Source organism: Salminus brasiliensis, chromosome 22 (genome assembly GCF_030463535.1).
Source record: "Salminus brasiliensis chromosome 22, fSalBra1.hap2, whole genome shotgun sequence".
NCBI classification, from domain to species: domain Eukaryota; kingdom Metazoa; phylum Chordata; class Actinopteri; order Characiformes; family Bryconidae; genus Salminus; species Salminus brasiliensis.
Window position 1 is genome coordinate 15,974,650 of NC_132899.1, and position 6,192 is coordinate 15,980,841.

The following is a 6,192-nucleotide window of genomic DNA, read 5'->3' on the forward strand; positions in this document are numbered from 1 at the left end:
TTTTTTATGCATGAAAATATATACTCTTAAATTCTGAACTTAACAGTAAAAATAACAGATGCTCTGAATCAGTAATCAAAACAAAAGCCTAAATGAGCTTGAGCACTTTATGAAGCTTGGCAGGGGTGCACCTGTGGGGAATAACAGCAGCACACCAACACTGAGTGTGTGCACGGTTGTGCATGTGTGCGCAATTCTGAAACAGTGTGAGTCTTAGCAATCTGTCCAGCAAGCTTGGATGAGCAATCGATTAGATAAAAGCTCATACTGAGAAAGAGAGGCAGCCATTTCTCCAGTGAGGTGAAGGTGTTGAACTGAAAGAAAATTGATTAATTCAAGTTAACTGATTTGGGGACGGAGTGGGGCAATCTCTGCATTATTCAGTGCAGAACATCAGGTCCTTTCCGGCACCTCAAAGCAAAAAAGCTGAGAATACAGAAATTTAATTTTGCAGCAATATAAATAATTAGTAAATACAAACAAAATCCAACACTAAAGCACAAGGATGTGAGCTGTCCATATAAGCTCTAACAAAGCTATGGCTTAGTCAAGAGTGGCAAAACCGAGACAGAGTCAACAGGGCGCCACAGGGATGGGTCCAAACATCTCGCTTAACTCTGGCGTTCGATTTCATTTTAAGAAGCTCAAAGCCCCTGAACCCTATGGGTTAAACCACAGTTCACCTGCCTAACGCCGGGTTCTTTGCTCACTGCTTTCTTCACAATGAAAAAGAACCAGACGAAAATGTCTCTGATGAAACCAGAGGACAAAACCCACACGAGAGCGAAGGAGCATGTCAGGGGGAAAAACAGCACCACATTTTCCATTTTCCTCTACAGGCGAAAAAGCACATGAATTATGGATGCAAGCTAGCCAAGAGCGCGAGAATTTGATCCCTGACCAGACAGCTCTTGGCTCCCTGTGGAGACGCCCCCCTGCTGCTTCCTTTTCACATTGCCACCATCCATTCCACACTACCCACTCCAAAGAGCTGGGTCCGAGCAGCAGCCAAACACTCTCAGCCTCAACCTGTCAGCCGCTGAGGCCACCGCCTGGCCAGAGGACACGGAACACTGCTCAGGTCCTCAAAACAGACCACCCTCCTCTTTCTGATTAGATTAGATTCTTGTCAAGCAGTGCTGCCGCCCCATCCTTGATCTAAAAGAAAAATGCTGTTATAATGGCCTGCTCTGAGCCATTTTTTATCTGTCCCCTGATACACTGAACGTTATCACACTAATGGTCATGACGCATGGCAGGCCTGTGGCATCCATAAGGTTGCTGGAGCACACCTAATATATGCACAAATGAAGATCCTCTGGGGTGAACCCTAAATCATGTGTGGAAAGCCACAACACATCTGGGATCAACATGGCCAGGCTGTTACTGTAAGCACCCTGACCTCTAACTCACCTTCCAGATGATAAGACAATGCACATGACTTTCACCCGAACCCACAGAGGCTCAACAGGCAACGTAAATAGACTTGCAAAAAAACATGTTTAAGGACATTAAATATAGGTAGAGCCGAGCCAAGGCCATACTGAGGGTTTGGTGATGTTGATATCAGATATCTTCTGAGATCAATACCAAAGCTGATACCAAAGCATTTAGAAACATTTGAAATTGGTACTAGATCTAGGTGGATTAGCATTACAGAGAAATTTAGTATTTAATTTCTTAAGGACTGCAAATACAGTATAACATAAAATATTATAGAAATTATAATTCTATTATTATCTATTATTAAATATACCATTAAATATCAGCATGAAATAGCAGTCAAATTTAAAGTATCTGTCCTAGGCTTAGCTTTTTGAAGGCAATTATTTTCCAATATCAATATTCTAATAACCCAGAATACTGGTATCCAGTTTTACAAACAGTAAAATTGACTGTTCATCTGCTTTTTAAGATAAGTTAGGTAATTTATTATGAAATCAGTAACTCCGAAATAAATCAAATACAGCTACAACCACATCATGTGATAAAACAGTAGTAATTTTAAAAATAAAGGGAAAGAATCCCAACAGATTAGCGGCTCATGTCAAACACTGCAAGGCAAAATAAAACAAACAAACAAAAAAAGAGAAAGTAACACCCAACCATCAACCATTCCAGCAATACAAATTCTTACCAAAAAACAAACAAACAAAAAAACGTAACAAAACAAAACGCTGACCTTTCTTCCACAGATCACGTGAATTAGAAGCTCAGAATAGAGGCCTTCAGAACTGAGGCAGACAGGCGGTCTCATTCAAACAAAGCAAATTTTAATTTGAGCATTCCACATTAAATTGCCCATGAGAGAAAGCAAGATCATATTTTCGCTCATTGCTTCATCATAAATCACTGTCCTTTATCCAGGAAGTGGGACGGCACGCTCTCGCTGAAATCTAGTCTGCATGCCTTCGTAAACTACGGCCATCAGTACAACAAATTACCTCAGGCTCTCACAAGTATGCTCATTATTCATTGCAGTTGTTTTTCGAACGTAACATTTTACTACCGTGACAGTGCTGCACATTCACAGCCTTCAGACCACAACGAACAAAAATGATGTCATGAGTCTTACTGTAAACCGCTTCATATGGGCAGATTTGTTTCATGTGGCCTGGAGATGCATCTCCAATTTCTTGAAACAGCGCACTGGCCCCAGCGAACAAACCTCAGCCTTGGCTTTCAAAGCTCTTCAAGGCTTCGCTTACCAATACTGGAAAGCAGGAGTGAGTTACATTAGACCAGTTAAAGGTTCAGCCTTGCTCACTCATTCAATACAGATCTTTGGGAAGGCCTTATCAGTTTCAAATAGACAAGACATGTGACAAACCTGAGTACTTCCAAACACCCAGCAGCCAGACACAGGGAGAACATCACAAGTCAACAACTATGCGCTTGTAATTATGCCTAGGCTTGAGCCTTCCTGCTTAATCCACATCATTTGTTTGTCAAATTGAGGGTGGAGGGAAGGGATAAGAAATTATATTCGTGCAGCGCAAATTAATATGGTTGGATCCAGTTTTTTGGGCCGCTGATTAAGTTTTTCGAGAGATGGATCACGGCCTTGAGAATGGTGCCCGCCGGCAACACTTTTTAATTATCACACAGTTATCGAGAGCATCAATAGAGCACTCAATGAGCGGCGTTCATCGGCAGGACTCTGCCCTGCGCTCATTGGATTTTTCAGTCAAATGAGAGTCCTTAATAGTCTCATCTAGAAAGCAGCGGAAGGTCCTTTCTTTCTCCCTCCTTCAATAGGCAATGGCTGTAATTATTGAGTTGGTGCCAAAATGTGCCAAGAAATGTCTCTCACAATTACAAAACCCAAACATAACCCAGTAATATTCTGCTTTTATTAATGTCCATTTAATTCCCTTCAACTGAATATAGCTGTACAAGGGCAGAGACCTTTCATTAAGCCACTGACCACCACTTCATAAAAAAGATAATAAAATTAGGTTAGACTTCACATTAGTCTACTTAAACGCCCATGGCAGCCTTGAACATTGAAGAGGAAAATTCTGAAGGGACTGTATCATAACTGACTTACTTGATGTTCAGGAAAAGGAAAAAACAAACAAAGAGTAATATGTAAATACTGGCAACGTTTCTATATGTACTGCTCACTCCCAAGCCCATAGCGTCTACATGTGTAGACTAAAGTGTAAAAAAAGCCTGATTGAAGTCATGAAAAAACAACACACTGACCTATTCAGCTTACAGCAGTTTAGCCCAGCCCATTCATGCTGATGTAATGAGAGCTTTAGCCCAGACAGCTTTTTAAATGAAGGACAATACAGGGCAGCCATTCAGAAGAGAGATTATTTGCATATACATATCTGTCTTATAGGCACAGTACCAAACCACAAACAGGCTGCTTAATTCAAAAGAACAAAAACAACTTTATGGAAACTGATCATTTAAAAACGAGTTATTATATGTTGTTTTTTTATATATATATATAAAAAGAAAACAACATATAATAACTCGTCCTTTAACTGCAAACCTTTGTGATATATATCACAAAGGTTTGCAGTTAAAGGACCACTATTTTCCTTCTATATCATTATTTTTCATAAATATTTGTGTTTGTGGGTTTATCAAACCCTCATAAAAAGAAACGTTATCAAAGCCTTTATAATAATAAAGAAAACAACATAATTCATTTTTAAATTATCAGTTTCCACAAATGTGTTTTTCTTCTTTTGAATTAAGCAGTCCATTTGTGGTAATGTGCCTTTAAGACAGATATGTATATGCAAATAATCTCTCTTCTGAATGGCTGCCCTGTATTGTCCCTCATTTAAAAAGCTGTCTGGGCTAAAGCTTTCATATATATATATATATATATATATATATATATATATATATATATATATATATATATATATATATATATATATAACAAAGTATTTAAAGCAGCATTATGTAGAAATGATATTTCTGGCTCCTGGCCTTCCCCTACAGTGAGGAAGTGTAATTCATGCTTTGAGCCCTAAAAAGACACGCATTTCTGAACAAGCTGGGAGATACAGGACTGTCCTCAAAAGTGAAAGAATTGTGTGGAATGAAGCGGTACAGTGATATGACTTTATTTCCGCCCACTTTACCATACATAGTGCAGTAAACAGCGTACCGTGCACACACTGGCAATGATAGAGACACTATGCTTCCTATTACATGGAGAGAGTTCAACCACATTACATATCCATTCCAAAAATGAGCTCATTTCATAAAGAGAGACATTAGCTTTACTACAGTGAAGGCTGCAGTCCACATACACGTAAAGATGCCTCTAGACACTTTGGCATGGTATTATGCACTACAGCTGAGGCAATCACTTCGACTCAAGAGGGGAAATGTGCATAAAGGTGTCTGGATTGGTTTTGGGGTCTGACATGCGACTGAAACAAGGTTTAGAAGCCCCAGCAAGAGCCTGGGTTGGATTAAGCCACTTAAAAAAAAAAAAACTCCATACTCAATCCCAGTCCAGGGCAGCCCACATCATACACCTTCATCTAGCACACCTGAATGAAGCTCCTCGTGTGTTGGGTCAGGTGTGTTAGTTACAGTTGTATGGAAAACCACACAAACGCGCTCTGAGGCCGGGAATCAGTCCCACAGCCACATGTTCTTCAGTCAGTCAGTCAGATGGAGCTCGTATCAATAATTCAATCACATCTAATGCAATTGCGGCAACACGAGTTCAAAACAAAGCAGGGGAGGGTAGTATCGATAGCAAAGTGTCGACAGTAAATTCTCCCTGTGTTATATATTCTAGCCTAACCTTTAACCGAGGAGCTTTGCTTAGTTTAAAGAGAGATTGTCTCGAACATGGAACTTTCCCAAATTCAGCACCACGTCCCTATTCGCCTCCATACGAATCCTTAAAGCTACCGGATCTCTCACCAAATCCTCACAAAGCCTACCTGAGCAAGTTCACGCAGTCTACTATCGACCAGTCCTCCAAAACCAGCTGTGGAAGGCGAAAGCGACGTGCCCTCAGATCCACCGCATCTGCTCGACTCTCCACACGGCGTGAAGAGGAGCCTGTAGCTCCGACTGACTGACTGAGTGAGTGAGTGAGAGAGAGAGATAGAGAGAGAGAGTGTGTGTGTGTGTAAGAGAGAGAGTGAGTGAGAGAGTGTGCCATCGCTGCACTTCCAGGAACAAAATCAGCGCACACTTCACGCATGCGTCTCCGTCTGACACGGCTCCGGTTACTCACCACATAAAAGTCCCCCGTCCAGAAGAGCCGGAGGGATTCCTCTGAACGTGCGGGTTAAAAGCACAAGTTGGCGATGCCGTCCGTCCGCATCCTCTCGTTCTCCGCCATCTTCACTGGGACTGAAGGGAGGAGGAGGAGGAGGATGAGGAGGAGGAGGGCTCACTCCCACAGCTCGCTGTTTACTTCGGCCAGCCCACCTCACAAACTCACACCCACTGTCCCTCTGCAAATGAAGGCGAGCAGACTGAGAAGACTGCTGAACTTTATTCATTTTCCTTAACCTACGTTTAATGTTTTGCATTCAGCTCTTACTTAGCTACTAAAGCCACAAACACGTGTGTGTGTTATAAATCTCCCATCAGACGACAGACGGTGTTTTTAATATATTGTCAATTTATCTCCAAATCTATTCAGACTATCGCGGTATTACACTGTCTGCTAACACGTGCAGACACCGGCCCACA

The 6,192-nt window shown here is 41.5% G+C and overlaps 1 protein-coding gene across 2 annotated transcripts in view; it reads right to left on the reverse strand.

Annotated features, from left to right (window-relative positions):
- The window catches only part of ndst2b (N-deacetylase/N-sulfotransferase (heparan glucosaminyl) 2b), a 71,777-nt gene extending 65,948 nt beyond the window's left edge, over positions 1-5,829 (reverse strand). Inside the window, exon 1 of one of the 2 annotated variants that reach the window (XM_072667459.1) lies at positions 5,729-5,829. The gene's annotated coding sequence lies outside the window, so the exon portion shown is untranslated. Of the gene's footprint in view, positions 1-5,429; positions 5,580-5,728 lie in introns of those variants that run through there. The other variant, XM_072667461.1, reaches the window with a different exon arrangement.
- Between the last annotated feature and the right edge of the window lie 363 nt (positions 5,830-6,192).